The sequence below is a fragment of the Nycticebus coucang genome, chromosome 4 (assembly GCF_027406575.1).
Source record: "Nycticebus coucang isolate mNycCou1 chromosome 4, mNycCou1.pri, whole genome shotgun sequence".
Lineage (NCBI taxonomy): Eukaryota > Metazoa > Chordata > Mammalia > Primates > Lorisidae > Nycticebus > Nycticebus coucang.
The window spans coordinates 53,083,547-53,106,714 of NC_069783.1; the positions used below are offsets into that span (position 1 = coordinate 53,083,547).

General features: G+C 40.5%; 1 protein-coding gene across 2 annotated transcripts in view; it reads left to right on the top strand.

Annotated features, from left to right (window-relative positions):
- The window catches only part of SPTBN1 (spectrin beta, non-erythrocytic 1), a 238,708-nt gene that overhangs the window by 29,422 nt on the left and 186,118 nt on the right, over positions 1 to 23,168 (top strand). Inside the window, exon 1 of one of the 2 annotated variants that reach the window (XM_053588955.1) lies at positions 6,583 to 6,789. The exons of the other annotated variant lie outside the window; for it this stretch is intronic. The gene's annotated coding sequence lies outside the window, so the exon portion shown is untranslated. Of the gene's footprint in view, positions 1 to 6,582; positions 6,790 to 23,168 lie in introns of those variants that run through there. 2 annotated transcript variants of the gene reach the window in all.

A 23,168-nucleotide genomic window follows, 5' to 3' on the forward strand; every position in this document is an offset into this window, starting at 1 on the left:
AGAAATAATCCTTTTAAAGTAAACATTTCAGTGGCATTTCATTTCTTTATATGCCTTGCAACTATTACCTCTATCTAGATCTAAAACATTTTCTTTTTTTTTTTTTTTTTTTGTAGAGACAGAGTCTCACTTTATGGCCCTCGGTAGAGTGCCGTGGCCTCACACAGCTCACAGCAACCTCCAACTCCTGGGCCTAGGCAATTCTGCTTCAGCCTTCCAAGTAGCTGGGACTACAGGCGCCCGCCACAACACCTGGCTTTTTTTTTGTTGCAGTTTGGCTGGCGCCGGATTTGAACCCGCCATCCTCAGCGTATGGGGCCGGTGTCCTGCCCACTGAGCCACAGGTGCCGCCCTAGATCTAAAACATTTTCATCACCCCAAACTAAAATCCATACTCATCAAGCAGTAGACGCTCTTCCCCCGCCTTCATTTCCCACCCTAGCCCCTGGCAGCAACCAATCAGCTTTCTGAATCAATGGGTTTACCCACTCTGGAAATTTCATGTAAATGGAATCATGCAAGACGTGACATATGTATCAGGCTTCTTTCGTTTAGCTTAATGTTTTCAAGGTTCATACACGTTGTGGCGTGTCTCTATATTTCATTCCCTTTTATGGCTTAACAGTATTCCTTTCTGTATGTATTTACCACATTTTGTCTATTTCTCCACTGATGAACATTTGGGTTGTTTCTACCTATAGGTATTTGAGAACCTGTGTTCAATTCTTTTGAGTGCGTGTCTACTAATGGAATTGCTGGGTTACATGATAATTCCACGTTTACCTTTTTGAGAAACTGACACACTTTTCTACAATGGCCGCACCATTTACATTCCCACTGATAACGTACAAGCCTCTCAATTTCTCCACATTCCCACCGGCACTTGTTATTTTCCACATTTTTCTTTAAAGTCACCCAAGTAGATACTAAGTAGTATTTCATAACGGCTTTGATTTGCCTTTCTCTAGTGATTTCTCATGGTGAGCATATTTTCATGTGCTCGTCGGCCTTTTGTATATGTTCTTTGGAAAAATGTCTATTCCAGTTCTTTGCCTATCTTTAAATTAGGTTGTTTTTTGTTGAGTTGTAAGAGTTCTTTATGTTTTCTGGATGCTAGACCCTTACGTGATATCTGATTTACAAATAGTTTCTCCTACTGTGTAGGCTGTCTTTTTCACTTTCTTGATACTGTCCTGTGAAGCACAAAAGTTTTTCATTTTGATGAAGTCCAATTTATCTATTTTTATTGTTGGTGCTCATGCTTTTGGAGTCGTATCTAAGAATCCATTGCCTGGCCTTTGAATTACATTTTGAAGGAAAAATAAAGTGACTTATACCTGTAAAAATACATACTTTAAATTTTATTTTAACTTGAAACTTATAAATAAATGTACATCCACCTACTAATCTGTTGATAAACCGCAAAAGCACTTCTTTGAATGTGTTTCCTGAGTGAAAAGACACCTCTTTTTTGCATAAGCTATAGCCACATGACATATAATTTTAAGTTAAGAACTTAGAGACACCTGAAAATCACCTGACTCTGAATATTTAAGGTTTTTATGATTTCCACCCCCCTACTTTTTATTATTTTGCCCACATATAATTTAATGATGATATTTTCAGACTTTAATCATATACCTCAAAAGTTCGCAATTTAGATTTTACTGAAAGCATTCTCTTTTCTCACTCATATGTAATTGGTTTATGTAATGCTTAATTATAATAGTCATAACTGGAATAAATAATTTGGGAACAAACATAACTGACTTGGTAAATGTACAGCTCAACTAGTGGAAAGCTGAAATATAGGCATAGCAGAGCGTAGCCTACTAGCTAAATGGGTTCGATGTGCCATGGTTATCAGTCAATATGCTTACTACACAGAGGAAAGAAAGAGTACAATCTAACTAGAGGGGTAAATGAAGATGAATTAAGCGAGTATTTACTATTCTAGACGTCTGAAATTCAGAGTTACTTTTCAATTTTTTAACAATTGTGGTAACATACATAAAACTTACCATTTTAACCATTTCAAGTGTACAGTTCATTGGCATTATGTACATTCTTCTTGTTTTGCAATCATGCTACCATTCCATCCCTAGAACTTCCTTCATCTTGCAAAACAGAATTACATCTTTTTTTGCAGTTTTTGGCCGGGGCCAGGTTTGAACCCGCCACCTCCGGCATATGGGGCCAGTGCCCTACTCCTTTGAGCCATAGGTGCCGCCCAAAACAGAATTACTTTTTAATAATTAACATGCAATGCCCGGGCATACAGCTTCTAAGATATCCCTGGCACTTAACTAACCTTAAGAACTTAGGCAACTCTTTTAACCCTATGGTCCTCAATTTTTTTTTAACTATACAATAAGCTTAACATCTACCCCACAGAACTGACAAACAGACAAAATAATACCATGTGTTAAAGCACTTTAAAAATTGGAAAGCATTACAAAAAAAAACTAGAAAGCATTTAATGGTTACTACTTATGGTCATTAGTATTGGTAGAGAAAATTTGAAGATTTTTTTTTTTAAGACTGAGTCGCTCTGTTGCCCAGGCTGGTGTGCCCCGGTGTCATAGCTCATAGCAACCTCAAACTCCTGAGCTCAAGTGATCCTCCTGCCTCAGCCTCCCAAGTAGCTGGGACTACAGGTACATGCCACAACACCTGACTAATTTTTTTATTTTTTAGTAGAGATGGGATCTCCCTCTTGTTTAGGCTGGTCTCGAACTCGTGAGCTCAAGCAATCCACCTGCTTTAGCCTTCCAGATTGCTAAGATTACAGGCGTGAACCACCACACCCAGCCAAATTTGAAAATCTCTTAGAGAAAGCTGAGACTGTTTATTTTTATATATTTAGATTCCTGTATATTCATATTTGTCCTTATACACATCTTTTACTTGTTTATGGATTGATTACTTGCCACACTGCAATGGAAGATCCATGAAGGCAGTGAATTTTTTACCGTTTTACCCACTGCTTTCTGCAGAGCATAAAAGAATACACAGTATATATTTCTTGAATAAATGAAAGAATGAATTACCTAATACAATAGTAAATGTGTTATTAGTGCTTAAAAAACATTCACTCATGGTAATGTTAGTTTAAACATATGTCTTTAGGTTTTTCCAGTGTAAAATTAATATATATGAATCTCTAAATGAAACATTTTAAATATGAAAAAACTTTCCAGACTAATTCAGGGTTAAAAGGAAGTCAAATTCACAAGTAAATAGAAATTTCAAAAATTTATTCAAGTTTTCAAATTTTAAAGTTTTAGGTTAGTATCAGTAAAATAAAAGATGGATTCTGGTCGGATTTATATAGCCAAGGAAATAAAGCATCATTCTCTCTTTTTAAAATAAAACAGGTTGTGGCCCACAATACTATTGTTTATTAACATCTAGTTTTAGGGGTAATCATGTGACTTGCTTTGGCAAATGCCATATTGGGGGAGGTAACCATGTGTCATTTCTGGAGGGGAGTATTTAGTTGCTGGTAATTAAACCTCTATCATACTTTCCTTACAACAGAGATTGTAGAAGCCCTCTTTGACTTGGAGGTATCATAATATTAAAGAATTCTGGAATGCTTCCCCAGAGAGTCTCTTGAAACTATTGTTAATTTTATAATGCAATACAATACATTAACTATTGTTGATTTGGGGATTTGTGTGTTATACTGAGTTTTAGGAATTGTGTGTTACAGCATCATGACATAGTCTATAGTTACTAATATATATGTTAACAAGATTTTCCCTTACATTTTGAATGGAAAAGTTAAAATGACAATTTATATGGAAGGGAGACAAAGCCATATATAAACACATGGTTTTAAAATGGAGAGCAGTATGTTATTGACATGGTAAGTCCTCAGTTCTTTTTGATCAATCTTGATTCTAATGTGAGGAGAAACTGAAATTTCTTCTGAGATATTTGGGAATAATCCTGAGATTTCATTACTACCGACTAAGGTTGTTTTTTTTTTTTTTTTTTTTTGGCCGGGGCTGGGTTTGAACCTGCCACCTCTGGCATACGGCGGGGCTGGCGCCCTACTCCTCTGAGCCACAGGCGCCACCCTAAGGTTTTTTATCTTTTTCTAGACTTTTGCCTTCCACACAGATGTCTTCTCCAATAATCTCCAGTAATCTCTGCAGGCTGTCTTGTCTTTGAATTGTTACTTCTTTGGGGTTGTTGGGACACTGGGTTCTCCTGGATGATTTTTTTCTACCAAAGGGTAAGAATTCAAAATTGTGAGATAGGTATTTATAGTGAAACCCTGAATCCTCGTCTTTTACATTTTTGGAATAATTATTGGTGCATTACTAGAGTGCCTTGTTAAGGTTATGAGTAGCCTTTTTTTTAGGAAATCTTTTTTTTTTTTTTTTTGTAGAGACAGGGTCTCACTTTATGGCCCTCGGTAGAGTGCCATGGCATCACACAGCTCACAGCAACCTCCAACTCCTGGGCTTAAGCGATTCTCTTGCCTCAGCCTCCCGAGTAGCTGGGACTACAGGTGCCCGCCACAACGCCCAGCTATTTTTTGGTTGCAGTTCAGCAGGGGCCGGGTTTGAACGCGCCAGTCTCGGTGTATGTGGCGCCATACTGACTGAGCCACAGGCGCCGCCCTTTTTTTTTTAGGAAATCTTAAGTGGGAGTAGAATGGGGTAGGGAAGGTGAGTCATACATCAAATGAAGATTTATTTAAGTATTGTTACCTTTTTTTTTAATTTCAAAATGTTATCTGTGATAAAGGAAGCATATAAGAGTCACCATTTTGGAATAACATTGGAAGAATTTAAATGAGGCATTTCCCACTATTACCACTGTTTTCTTTGGTATTTCATTCACATTGTGGCTGGGGAGGTCCAGGGGTCCACCAGGAAAAATAAATAAGAAATGAAAGAGAAACAACTTTCATTTGTGGTGGATTTCTTGTATTACCTAATGAAGGCAGCAGCTTATGTGTTGATTTTGTCCAACTCAAATATTTTTTAAGTACCTCCTAAGTGCCTGCTATGTACACAGTGAACAAAGAACTCTGCCCTTGGGGAGTTTACCTTCTGATTATATTGATCAACCTTCTGAGAAAAATGTTAAATTATTTGCCTTCCTTCATATTTTTTGTATACCTATAACAAAATTAAACATTGGTACAAACATTCACACTGATGGTGAAGGTCTTAAGACTCATGTTCAGTTTGCTGTGATAATTTTCATTTAGTTTTATTTAAAAATATTTACTTAAAATACATACAAAAATAAAATATAAACCCATCAGGTTAGGTTCTATTGATTTGAGATATAAGCATATCCAAGCTTGAATATTTTAACTGTCTTGTATTTTTTTAAATACAGATGATCAGATCTTTAGGGGAGCTTTTTTAGGGCCCACTTACCCCAATACCCAGTACAGGCCAGCGTTGGGTACCTTAGAGGGCAGGGAGCAAGTCACTTTCTCCGGATTGTTTTCTAAGGAGTTTCCACTGGTGGTCACGGTTATAATACCATCTTTTCTTACCGATAGTGGCAGTTCCAGAACTGCCAGAGCCTGGGGGTGCGGAGAGCTGATGCGGTAGACAAGCTGGTTAGGAAGGGGCTCTGGCACTTGACAAAAACTTAAGGAAGCGTCTCATGCCTGCCTAAGGAAATCCGGGTAGTGGAGCCCTCCACTGCTGCCGGGATGGCCCTATTCCCAAGACGAAAGAGCACCTGGCTTCAGATTAGAAGGGGAGCTTGCGCTTGGGCGAGAGAGGCAGGAGTTGGATAAACCACTTGTAGTGTCTGTTCCCAGCTACCCAGAGAAAAAGGATAAAAAAACATTCACAAAGGAGGAATACATTAACCTCGATGAGAACAATCCTCCTCCCCTCCGGAGCCCAGGGTTTCCCACGGATAGGTCACCTTCATCCTCCTCCAAGCTGAGAGGAAGCTAGAAGGCATCGCCACCCAGATCTAAAACCAACCAAGCAACTGACGCTCCAAAACCTCCCTAAGCACCTTTTCTCCCCTGCGTTCCAAATGCAAACATCAAGGGCGAAAAGAGGCTGCACAAGTCACGTAGAAAATTAGGCCGCCCCTTTCCATGGCGATAATCGAATTAGCCTCAAATTAAACGTGAAATTGGCCCTCGCCAGCTGTGGGGACAAAGCCCCTATTGTCCTGCTGGGGTAGCGGCAGCAGCAGTGCCCACCCCGCCTGGCCAGCCTTGGGCAGTCCCCGCCGTTGGGAGATGAGGTCCGGGATGGGCCGAGGAAGAGCTTGGCTTGAGAGAGCGTGGACGCGCCCGAGGTTCGGCTCTCGCCGGAGCAGGCGCGGGGTGGGCGGCCGTGGGACTCAGAGCTGTAACCGAGCGCAGGCCAAAGGCAGCCAGGGAGCAAGGGGCAGGATAGCAGGGGGGAGGGTTTGCGGGAGAGAGCGTCTGTGCGCGTGTGTAGGCGCGCGCCCGGCGCCCGCGCCCGCGAGCTCCCTCTCCCCGCCCCTCGCCCCCTCCCTGCTCGCTCCCTCCTCCCCTGTTCCCCCGCCCCCCCGAGCGCCCGCCCAGCCCCCGGAATCAGTGCAGCTGTTGCCGTGCAGGCTGCGGATTCCTCCAGTCCCTCCCTCGGCTGTCTCTCCTCCCGGAGCGAGCGCGCAGCCCTGCGCAGCAGCGCCCACCGGTCCCGTCCTGTGAGCCCCGGCCCCAGCCGCGGACAGCCCCGCGGAGTCGCTTCCCGGCCCACCCGCCCGGCCGCCGAGGAGCGGGAGGAGGACGGGACCCCGGCGCCCCCATCCCATCCCCGGGAGGTAGGTAGGGGGCCCGAGGCAGGAAGATGCCAACTCACTGGGGCTGCCTCCGGGCGGGCTCCGCGGTGGCGGGCGGGAGGAGGGGCGCGGGCCCAGGGCCGAAAGATGCCGCTGCCCGCCGCTGCCCCGCGCCCAGGGAGCGGCGTGGGGGCAGGGTGGCTGCGGAGCCCGGGCGGGGCGGCGTGGGGAGCCTGGGTCTCAGCGCTTGTTAGTGCTCGGGTGGTGCGGGGCGAGGGGCGGCGGACTCTGCAGTAAGGCGGCCGCAGACCAGCGGTGCGCACCGCAGCCGCCCGGCCCCATCCCCGGCGCAACAGCGCCTATTCCTTCTCCGCGTCCGCACTGCCTCCTCCCTCCAGCCGGGCTCCGCGGCCCCTGGCTTGGAGGTGGATGTAGAGTGGGCACCCGGGAGGGTATATTTTCAGGTGCCCTCCGCCTGGCCCCGCGGGTGGGGAGCGGAGGCGGCGCTGACAGGGCCGGGCTCCGAGCGTGCGTAACGGTACCGGGGATGCGGCCAGGCGTGGTCCCGGCCGCGCCGCGCTGCAGCTGAGTCGGAGGCGGCAGCCCCGCGCCCCCGCCCGGTCCTCGAGCTCGCTACCCCCTCTGCGCCCGCCTCCCGCGCTCGCTGCCGTTCCCACTCTCCTAGGGCTGGGCGTGAGCCGCCTCCAGGCGCAGAGACTCCGCTGCGCCCGCCCTTCAGCTTCTGCCACCCTCTCCTCAACAGGTTTGTACATTACAGGGACCTTCCGGGCCTGCCTTGGGGAGGTGGGCTGGCACCCTCTCTCGTCATCACCCCCACACCACGTCCGTGGTGCTCTTTTCGGGGGAGGAGCGCTTCTCTTTGTTTTTGTGATAAGAAAGGTGCCAAGTGCTGCCATGAGACGGGAGGGGGCTGGGGATCAGTACGCCAAACAATGTCCATTATTATTCCAATCAAAAGACTGATCAGAAGTAAGTGAGGAGGGGGCAGGTGTGGGGTGTTTCGGCGGAGGAGAAAAATGGACTCGGTGGGGTTTATTCGGGCGGGGATGTGCATTTTTGGCAAGATGGATGGCTCGCCGTGCCCTCGCCGTGATGCAGCACAATGCAGCAGTATCGCAGCCTCTCTCGATTCTCGCTCGCAGGGCTTGGCAAGGCCACTCGGCGCCTGCCGCCCCTGCCCGGCCCCACCCAAGCCGGCGGCTGCCCTCAGTGGAGGCCCGGAGCTGCTCTACCTCGTCGAGCTGCCTCAGCTGGATGTGGCGTCAGGAGGACCAGGTCGCCTAGGTGTGAGAGAGGAGAGAGTCTTCTCTTTTGGGATGACCCCTCCTGCCCCTCCTGTTGGGCAGGGCTCCGACGGACGGGCGCCCTACAGCGCTAATGCTGGCGGAGGGAGCGGGCCTGCGGATGCGGGCTGGAATCTGATCTCCAACCAAGGGAGGGGCAGCAGGAAGGACAGGGCCCAGTGGGGTGCGGAGGCAATGGTGCAGTCAGCGTGGGGAGTCGCAGCGTCTTTCTCTGGATCACGGGCGATCAGTACCCACAACCCATGCATCGATTTCTTTATATGTGAAAAGTTGGTGTTTATTAATTGGACCTTCACAGCTATGGCATTATAGTACTTCGTCTGTCTTCGGTGGATACTAAATGTGAATTTTTCCTGTAAGAAACCATTTTTAGAGCTGAAATGATTAATGTGTTTTAGTTTTTAATATTCCTTTGGCATTTATAAAAATACTGATGGTCAGGTTGTTTTAAAAGGAATGTATATGTTTTTAAATGGATGGTAGATGATTCCTTTAACCTGTATTTGCTTTGTTTTCATCGTTTGCTTTTTCTGTAAGTCAAGTACCATATACATGGTTGAAATCTTTATTAAAGATTACCAGGTAGATGAGTGTCATGATGGATGGTAAATTGTTACTCAGACTTCTGTTGATAGCACATCTAGTCTCCAGGCATGACTAATGAGATTATGATGGTAACAAGTACATTTATGTTGGTGTACTTAAAATTTTTTGTATACGGATTTTTTTTTATGGTTTGGGCTGGGGAGCCTGTCAAGAAGGGCAGGCCATCAAGGCCTCTTGGCTGGTATCTAGTTAGAAGGAGATGGTTCCCAGTGTTCTCACGTTTAGTCTCGGCTAGTACACAGGGAATTTCCCTTCTAAATGCCATTTCTAGAATTCACTTATTCAGTGTGGGATGGTAAATAGAATATATTTCAAATGTCAACCCATGCTCTTTCTGAAATGTGTAGGTGAAAAAGGCAATTTCAGTATACTAACTAGAAGGGAAGCTCAGTGTTTCACAGTCAAGGGCGTGCCTGCTTTTACTTTTTAAAATATTAAATGAATCCGAGTTAGTGGCTTTTGATTTTATGTGGTTCTGCAGAGTAGAACTGCATGTAAATTGTGTGGCATGTGCGTTAGTTCGAGATTTTCTAATAAGGGCCATTATAACATGGAACTTTTTGGATTTGGGCTTCATCATTATGCTGGTTCTATTAAATTGTGTTGGGTTAAGATTTTTGTGAGTATTGTGCCTGTGGATCATCCAGACGTTTTTTAGATTTTCTATGTTGTAAGAAATATCCTATGTTGATGTCACAGGAGGTTTAGCTGTTCTGATGGGCACACCAGGTGCAGAATTCTGTTGGGTTAAGCTCTTTATAACTCTGTCGACCTTGGGGTGACCAAAAAAACCCTCAGGTAAGAATGGGGAAACATTGGGGCAGCGGAGAAACGGCTGTCACTTGACCATCATCCACAGTTGAGGGTTTTGTGGAAAGCTTCTCTTGGGTGAGACTAGTAACAACTGTCTGTGATGTTGTAGGAGTAAGCGAGAAGACCTTACTCTTGTTTGTGACACATCCTGAGCAGGGACTTGGCATTGGCAGAATTTGCTGGAAGAATTTGTGGAGTGGTTACCGTGTCTCAGTATATGAAAATTGTGACTTTACAGGTGGAAGTACATTTTGAGATGGACGGATTTTACTACCGCTAAACATAGACGTGATGAGTGAATATCATTCCATGTGGATTTTGTTGAAATCATTTTAAGCTTTTTGTTTTAAAAGCATTTTCTTAGATTTTTAAAGCCCATTTTTTTTTTAATATGCAGTGATGTGATGCTCTTTTAATATGGTCAATATTAAGATGCATCTTTGTTATAATCGGGTTTTATTTATTGTTTTGAGGATTTCCTCATGAAATCCTGGTTGCTTGCTGGGACACTATTGGGAATGCAAACTATTCTTCCATAAGGAAAGGGCTAATACCCCTGTTAGAAAAGCTACCTCTGTAGATCTGTGGAAGTGAGTAAAGCATCTCATGCATTTCTTTTGGAAATTTCAGTCTTTGCTTTTTCTTAAAGCACCTTTTCTTTGTAAAAGACCTACTTTAGTACTTTCCATTTTTCTGGTAACAGTTGTGCTATATTCAAGTTTATATAGTTTAGTAATAGCATCATCAATCTTTTTCTACTTTGTGGGTAACACTAAGTTGTCCTAATTGGATATTAGGATATCGTTAAACATCTCTGGAGGAGATACTTCATGACTTTGCTATCATAGTGATGTTCATGGAACCAACAAGGGGAGTCACTGGGAGCTTGTAAATGCAGAGTCTCAGGCTTCACTCCTGACTCGCCCAGTCATAATGCGCATTTTAATAACATCCTTAAGTGATTTTATGCACATTAATTTAACTCTGTGCTACTTCTTCAGCTAAGAGACCTCCGTATCTAAAGGTTCTTTTATTTATCTTCTTGTCTCTTGCAGAAGTATCAGCACATTTTTTCATGAGTCACTAAATGGAGAAGAAAGTGATATACTCACTATAAATTATTTGTCTATTACAGAGTTACTTTATAAAGCTCTAATTTTTAGGTGAAAGAGTACTGTTGATATAGTTTTATTTTGATTCATCAGTGTCTTAGGTTCTTTTCTAAAAAAAAGTTGAAAGTTGAAAAGCAATTTTTCCCCCCGGGGTAAGAAGGCATTGGCTTTGAGGCAGCAGAACCCAGAAAGCTCATGGCCCCCTTTGCTCTTTTCTGGCATCTCGCTTTCTGTCACCTGATATTTCTGAACCACCCAGTTCAACAAGAACCTTATCACACTTTCTGAGCCTATCCACAATTCACCTGAAACAGACTGTATCCTGAATCTTGTGCATATCATTTCTTTCTCTATGGTTTATCCTTTTTTTAAAATCTTACTTGACTTTGTATGTTTTTGAACTTTATATAAACAAAGTTATACTTTCTGTATTTTTCTTTGACTTGCAGAAAAATTAACATTATGTTCCCAGCACTCATCCAGTTTGTTGCTGTAGTTCATTCACTTTCACTGCTGTGTAGTAGTCTGTCACAACTGATTGATTCATTCTACTGTAGATGGAGATTTGAGATGATTCCAGTTTTTGCTGTTGTAAGAGGGCCGCTGTGATTGGTTCTTATATGTCTTTCCTTACATAGATGGAGATATACTTGCACACACATTGTCTTTCTGTCTTTTTCTCTAAGGAATGAAATTTGATAAATTACAGGATATGCGTATCCACCTTAGTAGAGAATGCAAAACTGTTTCCAAAATACTTGAACTGCTTGTGTTCCCAGGATTTGTGTGTGTTATGATTATCCTACAACCTTGCCAGTACTTTGTTTACCAGACTTGAAAAAAATTTTGTCCAGTTGACATTTGTGAAATGTTATCTCGTTGTGCTTTTTACTTGCATTTTCCCTCTGTTGAGTATCTATTTATATTATTGACCATTTGGATTCCTTTTCGAAAGTGCCTATTCAGACTTTTGCCTGTTTTTCTTTTGGATTTTTTTTCTTCCTGACTTGGGGGAGTTCTATATGCATTAGATTGCCTACGAATCCCTTGCACATTATATGTGTTGCAAAATTAAGTTTGTGTGTGTGTATTTTTTTTTTAGCTATGGTTTCTTCTGATCATTAGTTTTTTGTAATTTTAGTAGAATCATAACCAGTTTTTGTCCTTTACAGTTTGTGAGAATGATTTTGTTATTGTAGAGTTCTCCTTAGTTTGGAAAGAACATTGGTTTTGGAGTTAAACAGATCTGAGACCAAATCTTAATGCTATTGTATGCTAGCCACTCAGCTAGGGCTAAGTACTAGCTGTAGTTTTAAGACCACTGTTTGCTTATCAGAAAAATGAAAATGATATTGCTTTCTCATGCAGTTATGAGACAGCACTGTATATTGCCAGGCACATGTAGGTGTTTAGTTGATAACAGTTTCGTTTCTTTCTCTTGGTACTGGCTAAGCTATATGACCACTGGTCCCTTTTGGTATGTTTTTTGAAAACTACCTAAAACATTTTAATGTCAAAAGAGATATTGAACGGCTTATTCTCGATTTCAGTTTTTAAAAGGCTGTATTACCAATGGAATTTATGTATTGATTAACACAGGCTTGATTCACACCCACTTACTGGAAACTATCAGTTTATGTTCTAGTTCTTAAAAAAATATACAGTAGAACTTTATAAATTAACCACGTAAGGGATTGTAACAAACTGGTCAATATGTAGAGGTGGTCAAGGTAAGTAACTAGGCCTACTGTACTAATATGTACATGTAGTGCATGTCTGGTCTGTGAAAATTAGGTCATCTTAAGGAGATGGTCAATGTAGGGAGGTGACCCACTATGGAGGTTCTTTTATAATTATATTCGTTTGTGAACAGTTCTTTTGACCAGCATAGCATTTATACTATTAACGTTTTCTCATTGTTGCTACTCTGAGGTTACTTTACGCTATTATTTTTGATTTGATGAATAATTATTGGATATACTCCCTTGCCAGGGCTTGATGTTGTGATGGTGGTATGGGCTGGCTTATAGTGGAATAAGATTTAGTTCCTGAGTCCACCAACTACATACTCTAGTATATAGCATATATTTTATATATACTGCACACAGAAGATAAAAGACCTTTTTCTGACCAATGTGTGACTTTGGTAAACCATTAACACTCTGGCTTCAGATCTAATTTTGTAAAATGAAAGTCTTTAATGAAACCCTAGTGGGGTTAAAACATAGCATACGGTATCACTCTCTTCTGTTCCTGGCAGGCATTGAAAAACAATCAGGCTACTCTTTTTTCCTGAGTACTGTTACTGAGAGAGAGCCTCAGTACCATTCTCAATTCAGTGTTCCAGGCAATAACCATCAATCGATTGTGTCTGACGCTCAGTTTTTGCGATTATAAGAGATTTGAGTAACTTACCTTGTTGGTAGTGTTCAGGAGGCTTTGAGACAGAAAGAAACTAGAAGCAAGGAGATAGGAGGGAAGAGACTTAAGGGAGCAAGTACAGTGGTGGCCAAGGGAACAAGAAGGAGGGGATGTGGGGGAAAGGTTGCCAAAGCACAATCCTGTGCCAATTGTTTGCAAAGGCGAGTGCATGGGTGGTGGACCTAGTGAGTGAGGAGCTCAGGTGATAAAGGTTTCAAATCTAAATGATGACAAAGAGCTTAGTTGGTGATGATAATACAAATAGACAAGGGCGTGAATGGATATTTGGTTGGGCAGAAAATTAGTTTTTGGATTTTTTTTTTTTTTGTAATTTTTTTTTTTGCAGTTTTTGGCCGGGGCTGGGTTTGAACCCGCCACCTCCAGCATATGGGGCTGGCGCCTTACCCCGTTGAGCCACAGGCACCTCCCCAGAAAATTAGTTTTATTTTAAACATGTTGAGTTTGAGCCTCAAGGATAACCCTCAGTGTAGTTGCAGAGAGGTCATGGCTGGAGAGGTTGCCGGGAGGCCTTTGGATGGAGAGGTCCCGGTCTGATCTTTAGATTCCCAGGTTGTGTGACCTGTCATTTCACTCACCCAGACCTCTCTGTGCCTCGCATCTTCCCCGGTACAGTGAGGGTAATGAGAATACCTGTACATAGATTACTGAAGCTAGATTCGTTGCCCATCACACTACATTTTAATGATCATGAAATGTGGAATTTTTACATATTTGCTTCAATTGTAAGCTTTCTTTCAAGTATATACCTTGATTGTTCAGAAAAGATACATTCTAGCAAATAACAATCATTTAGATACATAATGGGAGGTCCAGTCTGTATTTAACTTGTCCCAATGCATCATGTCAAAACAACGAGAAAGGCAAACCTGATTAATAAATATGTATTTTATAAACAAACAAAACACTAAAACTCTAGGATCTGGGGAAAAGATAAGAACAGAGAGTTTATAAAGGAAGAAAGCAAGGAGGCTAATAACTATTTAAGTATACTTAAGTATATTAAGTGTTCATGTACTCACCAGTGTGTTAAGCACAAATTAAAACGATAAATTAATTTTTCTACTTAAATTGGTGTGTAGATAATGCCATCTGAGCTGCTGTGAGATAGCAGCTCTGTATCACCTGTTGGGAGAATATTTGGATTAATACAAGCTTAGTGGCAAACAGTTGAGTTATATATATAAAACAGAAGCCTTAAATATTTATACTTTTTGCATTAAAATTCCACATGTAGGGCGGCGCCTGTGGCTCAGTGAGTAGGGCGCCAGCCCCATATGCTGAGGGTGGCGGGTTCAAACCCAGCCCCTGGCCAAACTGCAACAAAAAAGTAGCCGGGCGTTGTGGCGGGTGCCTGTAGTCCCAGCTGCTCGGGAGGCTGAGGCAGGAGAATCACATAAGTCCAGGAGTTGGAGGTTGCTGTGAGCCGTGTGACGCCACGGCACTCTACCCGAGGGCGGTACAGTGAGACTCTGTCTCTACAAAAAAAAAAAAAGAAAAAAAATTCCACATGTAGTTCTGAAACCTAAATAAGCAATTAAAAATAGGGACAGAGGCTTTTAAACAAGTTTCTTTATTTCTTTTCTTTCCTTTTTTTTTTTGGACACGTCTCATTCTGTCACCCTTAGTAGAGTGCTGTAGCGTCATAGCTGACAGCAATCTCAAACTCATGGACTCAACTGGTTCACCTGTTCAGCCTTCTGAGTAGGTGGGACTACAGGCACCTGCCACAATGCCCAGCTAGTTTTTTTCTAGCTAGTTTTTAGTAGAAATGGAGTCTCGCTCTTGCTCAGGTTGGTCTTTAACTCCTGAGCTCAAGCAGTCCACCCCACTCAGCCTCCCAGAGTGCTAGGATTGCAAGCATGAGCCACCATTCCAGGCTAAATGGGGATTTTCTTAGCAACGTTAATAGTGAAAAAGCAAAAATGTTTTCCAGTGGGGCATTATCACATAAATTATGGCTGTATGATGGAATTCAATATAGTGCTTAAAATAATGGTTTGGAAGAATATTACTGAGATGGGAAAATGCTAACAATATAACATTCAATGGAAATATCTGCACAGAAATCTGTATAATGCCGTATAGTCTCAGTTTTGTATATATTAAGTAAACGATTGGAAGGAAATGCATTAAAATGTTAATGGTTTGCTTTGAATGGTGAGTTAAAGGGTGTTTTCCTTTCTTGTATGAAAGGAAATTCCTATGACTTAATGCTTCTCCTTTTGAGTTTTGAAATATTTCACAATAGAATATAATATAATAGATAACCATGTCTACCATTTTTTAATACTCAAAAAAGCAATCAACTTAAAAATTTTAATTTTCAAAAAGGAAAGAAAAAAGTCGATTTGGCCAGTTATATATCATTATTAAGGAATAGTTTAAAATTCCAAAGATTGTCCAGTTTTTCTCTGTACTTTCTAAGAGCAGTGGTAAAACGAGAAAGTCAGCATCTTAACGGTATAGGTCTGAGAGAAATTGGAGAGCAAATTTATAGGAACGCTAACTTGATTCTCTACACTAACCTGGGTAAGCTTAAAAATTGGGGAAGACCGGGGTTCTTTAGTTTTTCCAATCTCCTCACTTGAGCAGAGAGAGCAGTGGAATTCTATGACATGCTTGTTCTCAATTGTAGAATTTTTGTAACCATTAAACCATCCTGTTTCGTTGAAATTTGTGAGAAATGTAGATACAATTCCAAGTGAGCATTTGAATAATAAAAACCAATGCAGATTCATTTCAAATGAATGGTTTCTTAGCATTTGGGAATATTGTAGGCTAAGATGGGGAGGAACTAAACTTAATAATATCTTTCCTTTTTTGTATGAAAAAACATTTTTTTAATTTCAGAGTTTTAGGAGGTACCCATTTTGTTTACATACTTTGTTTTCATACAGATTGAGTCAGAGTTATACACACGTGTGCCCTTCACCCATATAGTGTGCACTTTACCTAACAGATGTAAATTTACCCATCCCCTCCTTTCCCCACTTGATTTTCATTGAAATTTACTTCCCTATGTTCCATGAAGTTGATCTATTAGTTTCGATTTGGTGGTTGAGTACCTGTAGAAGAATGGTTTCCATTTCCCTCCAGGTTGTCCAAAAAGATGTATGAAAAGAAATTCTTACGCAGTTTATTAGTATATATGATAGTTGTTAAGTACATTAATGATGCATAGATCATGTATCTTTCATGTCTGTGTATACATCTCACATAGATGAAAGAGGGGGAAGTATGTGATTGGGTAGTCTCTACCATGAAAGGAGACAAAGGTTATTTTAAGACTTTTAAGTGGGAAATTTTATAGGGATAATATTTTGAAAGTGAATCCTATGAGTGAATCAGGTTGTCCTTAGCTGATGGAGGAAGTGTTTGGGAGGGAATGTACTTTCTGTTTTATGGTCCAAGTCCCTAACTGTATTCGTACTTTGAAATATAGCTTGCAAAAATTAGTAGCTTCTTTGTATGAATATTGTTATTTTTTCTGCCATGAACTTTTTAAATTTTTTTATTTTATTTTTTTATTTTGTATTCATTTATTTGAATGGTTATAGAGAATATATTTCTTTATAAAAGCTTTAAGTTTTTTGATCAAATTTATCAAGAATTCTAGGTAGACTTTTTTAAGTAATCATTAGTAACAAATATTTCTTATGGAAGACATTTTACTTTATTTATTTATTTTTTTTTTTGAGGCTTCCAGGATTAATTGTGCTTTGAGATATAAAAGTTAAGATGCTGTTATTTCAAGATTGCTTTAAAATTGACCCTTGTTTAAAGGAGTTATAAATTCCATTCTCAATAAACTCTCAACTGGGAGAGCAAACACCTGAATGATGTTTAGAACCCTCAGCTCTCTTTATAGAGTCCAGCGTTCCCTGTCTGTTCTGATCTGTAATATACAAAGTGAAGTTAGGCAGTAAAATATACATTAGAACATAACTATACATGTTTACCCAACAGATGATCTAGGATGAAATTTAGAACGATAAATAAATAGCATTTATTCTTTCAGAATACTACGTATGTTCATTGTATACTTAAATATATTTATATTTAATATTAGTGTATATTTAAATGTATTTATGCTTAGAAAGATCCTGAGCCTGTTAACAGTGGTTATCTCTAGGTGATGGATTTCAGAAGATTTCCGTCTCTCCATATTTTCTCCATTTTGAGAAATACATAATAAACTCTTGCTTTTTATAAAAAATATCCTAATCCTCCCGAGCAAGCCTCATTTTTGTTGGATAAAAATTAATAAGTAAAATATTAATCAGCTAAATATACACCCTCAGATATACCTGTTCACATTTTTTTCTATCAGAACTTATAGAAAAGTAATATTAATAATGAAAGGGTAAGGAACACTGAAATTTTCAAATGATTCAAATTTTTAAATGTGCATTTTGCTACATTTGGCATTTCGTTACCTTTGCAGAGTGTGGGAAAAGATGTAGGAACTGGGCCACGAGGGAGTGTAACACAAACATAGTTCAGGAGATCAGCCTCTAAAGGCTCCTGCCCTTGCCTGTAGATGGAGTTTCTTGTTTCCTTGTCTTCCTGGGTGGCTGTTTCAGGAATAATTTTCGTTCTACTGTGTTTGCCTCAAGGCCAAATCTAAATGCTCAAGGGCTGCACATTTTTCTGGAATATTCTTTAGCAGCTCTACAGAGTCTTGGGCGAGATAGTTCCTTTTTGGGGGGTGGGGGAGGGGAAGGGCCTTTTTTCTTCTTTATTACCTAAGGGGGAAGGAAACTTAACATTCTTAAAACAATGCTTATTCATTTTGCTGTATTGGCATCTAAACATTTTCCATTGTATTTTTTAAAATGTCGCATAGGAGTGTTTTTTATATTGAATTACAATAATCTTAAAAGTTAAAATAGGTTTTTTTTAACCCCTTTAGAATCCCTGAATTTTGGACAGCGTCTGCTAATATGTACAGTATATATGGCTTTCCTTGGAATGGTTTATGAAGAATATATACCTTCATAAATGCATAAATTAGAATAAAATCATTGAAACAAATAATAAAAGTATTTTTAAAACATCTTTTTTATTACCAAAATAGTAGATGTTTATTGTAGGTCATGTACCATGAGCCCAGAATCATGGCAGTGGACGTTCTGATGTTTTCCCTATGGACAGACTTTTTCTCCCTCTGTGTGTATTTCTTCACCTTAAAAATGTTTAGTAAAAACCAATCCTTAAATCTTTCGCTAAAGTTGTAAGGTTTTGAAAGTCTATAATCACATGATGATGTTTATCACTCTTGTAGCTTATACTGGCAAAACATGAAATCTGATTGCTGGTCATAGTTAAAACTATTGCATGAATGCTATCTGTTGCCCTGAGCTAATGTAGAGAAGTAAGATGTTCAAGAAAAATAGTGAAGAAACAGAAAATCCAAAACTTATTACAGACATTTCTATTCTCAGAAAAAGTATTTTGCAGTGGAAAAATACCAGAAATTAAGTTCTTGTTAGATAATATGTGCTTTCTGTTTTGTTTTGAAAGGAATTCCCATCAGAGTTGCATTAATTCCCCTGAGAGACATCTCCATATGTTCCCAACAACATCTGATTTTACTTTTTGTCTTCAAATTTCAGAGAGTCTTTGAAATAGCCACTCCATAATATGTCACTGGGTATTGCAAATGGAATGGATGTAGTTATAAGATTGGTTTTAAATATAACAAATGTCTGGGCGGCGCCTGTGGCTCAGTGAGTAGGATGCCGGCCCCATATACCAAGGGTGGCGGCTTCGAACTTGGCCCCAGCCAAACTGCAGTAAAAAAATAGCCAGGCATTGTGGCATCCACCTGTAGTCCCAGATACTCAGGAGGCTGAGGCAAGAGAATCACCTAAGGCTGGAGGTTGCTGTGAGCTGTGATGCCATGGCACTCTACCGAGGGTGACAAAGTGAGACTCTGTCTCTAAAAAAAATAATAATAAATAAATATAATAAATTTCACTGGGCTGGGTTTGCTTGTAACTATTGAAAGCATGTAATAGAGCTCAGCTTTCTTGGGGTCTTTGTATTAACCAAATTCTTTAAACTGGCATTATTTGGATCTAGGATCTGTTTCAGGAAGAAAAGGCAGTATCTGTTTTTGACTATATAAACCCAGTCGTTTAAGCTCTAGGGCATCAGATAGATGAGGCAACTTGCTAGCACTTCTTTGTTGCCTTAATTCTGATATTTGGCCCCTTTCTGAGGAAGATGTTAAAATGGCTTCCTCTTGTGCTGGGGGTGGGGGGGAGGAGAAAATACCCTTTCATTGGAAGAGAAAGAGAGCCCTTTCCAGCAGTTTTCATTAGGTACTTTGGGTTCTTATTAGTCTTGCTGAGAGAAAGTGACAAATGACCTTCTTGGGTTTAAGCAGGTGATGGCTTCTTTCACAGTTTAGAGGGATAATCTGAGCTGGGCTGGGTAGACTTACTTCCTCTGAGGAAGGGATTCTTATTAAATTCCCAACCTGGTGGGAATTATTCTCTTCGCTGGTGGCTAAAACCCCTCAAGGGAATCGTGTGATGATTATTGTGCCTGGCCTGTCTGAAGCCTGGGATAGGGTTCTCAACCTGACCTTCAAGCAGCTACAATCATTGGGTCTTGACACTCGGGACAGCAGTGAGCCCAGGCAGTGCCCAGAATGGTCCCAGTGGCCCAGGTTAGGGGAGGGCAGGGGCTGGGATATAGCCTTAGCTGGATCTCTGAGAAGATGAGAATACCTGTCACTATTTTGGGAGGTGAGTTGTGGTCAGGGTATCAGTCAGGTGACTTCTTTGAAAGGGCCCTGGTTCTTCTCACAGTGATGGTGACAACTCTGTGCTGCCAGCTGTCCTTAAATACCCAACTTATCTCCTGGGGCAGAGTAGAAGGAGCCTCTGGATCCTGGAACAGAGATTTGCATGCCACTCGGGAAGGAAAGAAACCAGTGAGCATCTTGCGTTTTATTCCTTGTTTAAAGGTAGGTTTTTATTTTGCCTTCTTTTTTTTTGTACTTGAACTTCCTTTCAAGAAAAACGTTTGCTTGTTTTTAAATCAATACCTACTGCTAAAGCAATTCTTGACTTTCCCTGATAATCAGGATGATTTCTCATTGTGAAACCCTTATTTTGCTTTTAAAGTGTGTGTTCCTAACATTAAGAATACTAGCTTTCATCCTAGTTCTAAACATCTTGTTTGATTTGTAAAAGGTAAACGTTTAATTAGAAAGGGCTAATTTATTATCTTGTTCCGGAGGAAAACTATCCCTGTTGGGAATTTTTCTACATATATATATATAAAATATCTTTTTCTACATATATATATCTGTATATATATAAAATACCTTTCTGGCTTGGAAAAATTATTTTGTTAGTGTGTGTTTGCATGAATTTTTAAATTCTGAATTATAGCGTGTATTTCTGTTGGGCTCCACTCTTATTAAAGGAAACTTGTTCACGTAAAATAAACACATCTTTAGTGGGTCATACTTGAGAACTGCTACTCAGTCTTCTTGACTTTGAAAGTCAGTAGATATTTAATGTGAAGAGGGTATAAATAGCTGGCCTATCACTGGAATGTTGTGCAGCTGTGCAGAGCATGAGGCTCAAATGTGCTAATTAAATGTTTTTTAGCAAGAATGGAATGTAGCAGCATGTGGTTATCCATTCCAGTTTGTGTTTAAAGAGAACTTTTTAAAATTTTTTCCAAATATTAACAATTAGAAACTACACTACTTTTAAAAGATGTATTGTTTTGTTAAATTGTTCTTTTCATGGAGTTAATGATGCGGTGATTATCCTTTAAAATATACCCAATTAATAATCTGCTTCAAAGTAGTCAGGGGCTGCATGTTTTAGGGTTTAGCATCTGCAGTCAAGGTGGCCCTTTTGTGAGATTTGATCTAGCTTTTTCTTCTCGGTATCAGTTCTTCCTTTGTTGGTAAGTATTTAACCTTTCTTTGAGCGGTAAGGCACAACTTTTCTCCCCAGTTTGAGCAGTATTTTATTTGTTTGGGGGTGAGTTAGATCTTTAAGCTGCAGTCAGACAGATGGTGGTCTGATTTTTTTTTGGGGGGGGGGGCAGGGGGAAGGTTTCAGGGCTTGTACAGAGTGACCTGATCTGTATGTGTTAGGTTGGTTGTGTAATGTGGCAACGTTGTACTTGGTGTGTCTTTAGAGATAAGTGGGATATGATTCTTGTGAGGCAGTGCATAAAATGTTGGAATGTGTTGGAGAATTGCCAAGAGATTGGGAGCAAACTGTGTGACAAGGACTAATGCAGCCTTGGCCTGCCTTAAAATAGCTGTAGGTTAACAGAATATCTCAAAACTTATCATTTCACTTGAGCTGAATTGTTCCTCCGAATGTAATACCAAGATATGGAGATGATTGCTTTCCTCATTATTTTAGCAATGTTTATGTTTATTTTCGTTCCAACAGTCTTAAGAAATCTTACAAGCCTTGGTAGGAAGATAATTCTCTGTACCATCTTATCTTGAGTGGTTTTACTGAACTAACCAGGATTACATTATCATGAACTTCACCTGTGGTCCCTCTGCCCCACTCACTGCAACATACGCAGTTTTTGTTACAAGAGAGTTCAGTCATTCACTATAAGGTGAGCAGTCAGAAAGTTTACTTTTTATTTTTTTGCAGTTTTTGGCTGGGGCTGTCTTTGAACCCACCACCTCCAGTATATGGGGTCAGCGCCCTACTCTTTTGAGCCATAGGCGCAGCCCGAGCAGTCAGAAAGTTAAAATATTCGAATATCCTTTTTCTGGATTATTGTCTAAATTAGAAAAACATTTCTTTTTCATTTTACATGTGCATGTTGACTCTATTTTCCCTCATCTGTATGCCTTATATTGGCACATGCTTAAAGGACTAGGAACATATAACCTTAGCATTTAAAATATTCCAGACATAAAAATTTGTGGAATTTGCTTATGTATGTTGGGGGATGCACAGAACAGACCCAAGGTTTTAATTTGCTCTTTGTGCCGTATGAAGGCAGATGGGAATATTATCAAAATCTGCTGCAGATGGCAGCGAGTGGACAGGTGAGGACCACATGGAGTCATGAGTTGGTTTATGAAGTGCTAGCACCAGGCGCAGGGGCTCAGCCCTATAATCCTAGCATTCTGAGGGACCAAGGCGGGAGGACTGCTTAAGTCTAGGAGTTTGAGGTTGCAATGAACTATGCTGACGCCACTGTACTCTACCGAGGGTGACAGAGTGACGCGATTCTGTCTCCAAAAAAAAGGAAAGAAATGCTAGTCAGCCATTTTATGTTTCTACAGCTGTTGTCTGCTCACTGAAACTATAGTGAACTTGTTAGAATGGTAAGAGTTTTGCTGTCTGAGTAGGCTGAAATAAAATAGTGTTTCCCATGTGCCGCGACGCTTGTAAAGGTGATTCATGTAACATTATTATAATAAAGAATATTGGTAATTACCAAAATTCTCATCTCTCAAAGTTAGGAGGTGGAAAATGTATTATGGGGACATTACAGTGTGAGTGCTGACCCTGGAGCTGTGCTGCCTGGGTCTCAATCCTGAGTCTACCAGGAACTCAACTTTGTGGCCTTGGACAAGTCATTGACCCTTCTCTGTTTTGGTTTCCTCATCTGTAATGTGGGGATAATCATAGCACAGATGGTACAGGGTTATTGTGAGGATTAAATAAGTTAATATAAGTAAAGTGATTAGACTCGTGCCTGGCAGATTTATACATGTATGCATTAATAAAAACATTTTTAATATTTGGAAACCTAATAACATGGGGAAGTTTTTAACATAGAGGGAGAAAAACAGAACACAAGATTATATAAATGGTATGATTCAGCATGTAGGAAAATATCCAAAGAAAAGCAGATGAGGAAATATTCCAAACGTTAAAGTTTTTGGGGAGAGGAGCAAGGGTGGGATTACTTGTGATTTTTGTTTATGTCTCTGCTTTTCTTCATTTTCTGATCTTCTGCAATAAGCACGTTACTGTTACAATTGGGAAAGTAAACTTTGTTTTGAAAAGTACATGTATCTTTTGTAAACAGTTAATTGTAGGAACGGTTTGCCTCCTTTTGGTTCTATAATGCTTTAACATTTTCACAAAGTACTTCTGAGTAATGA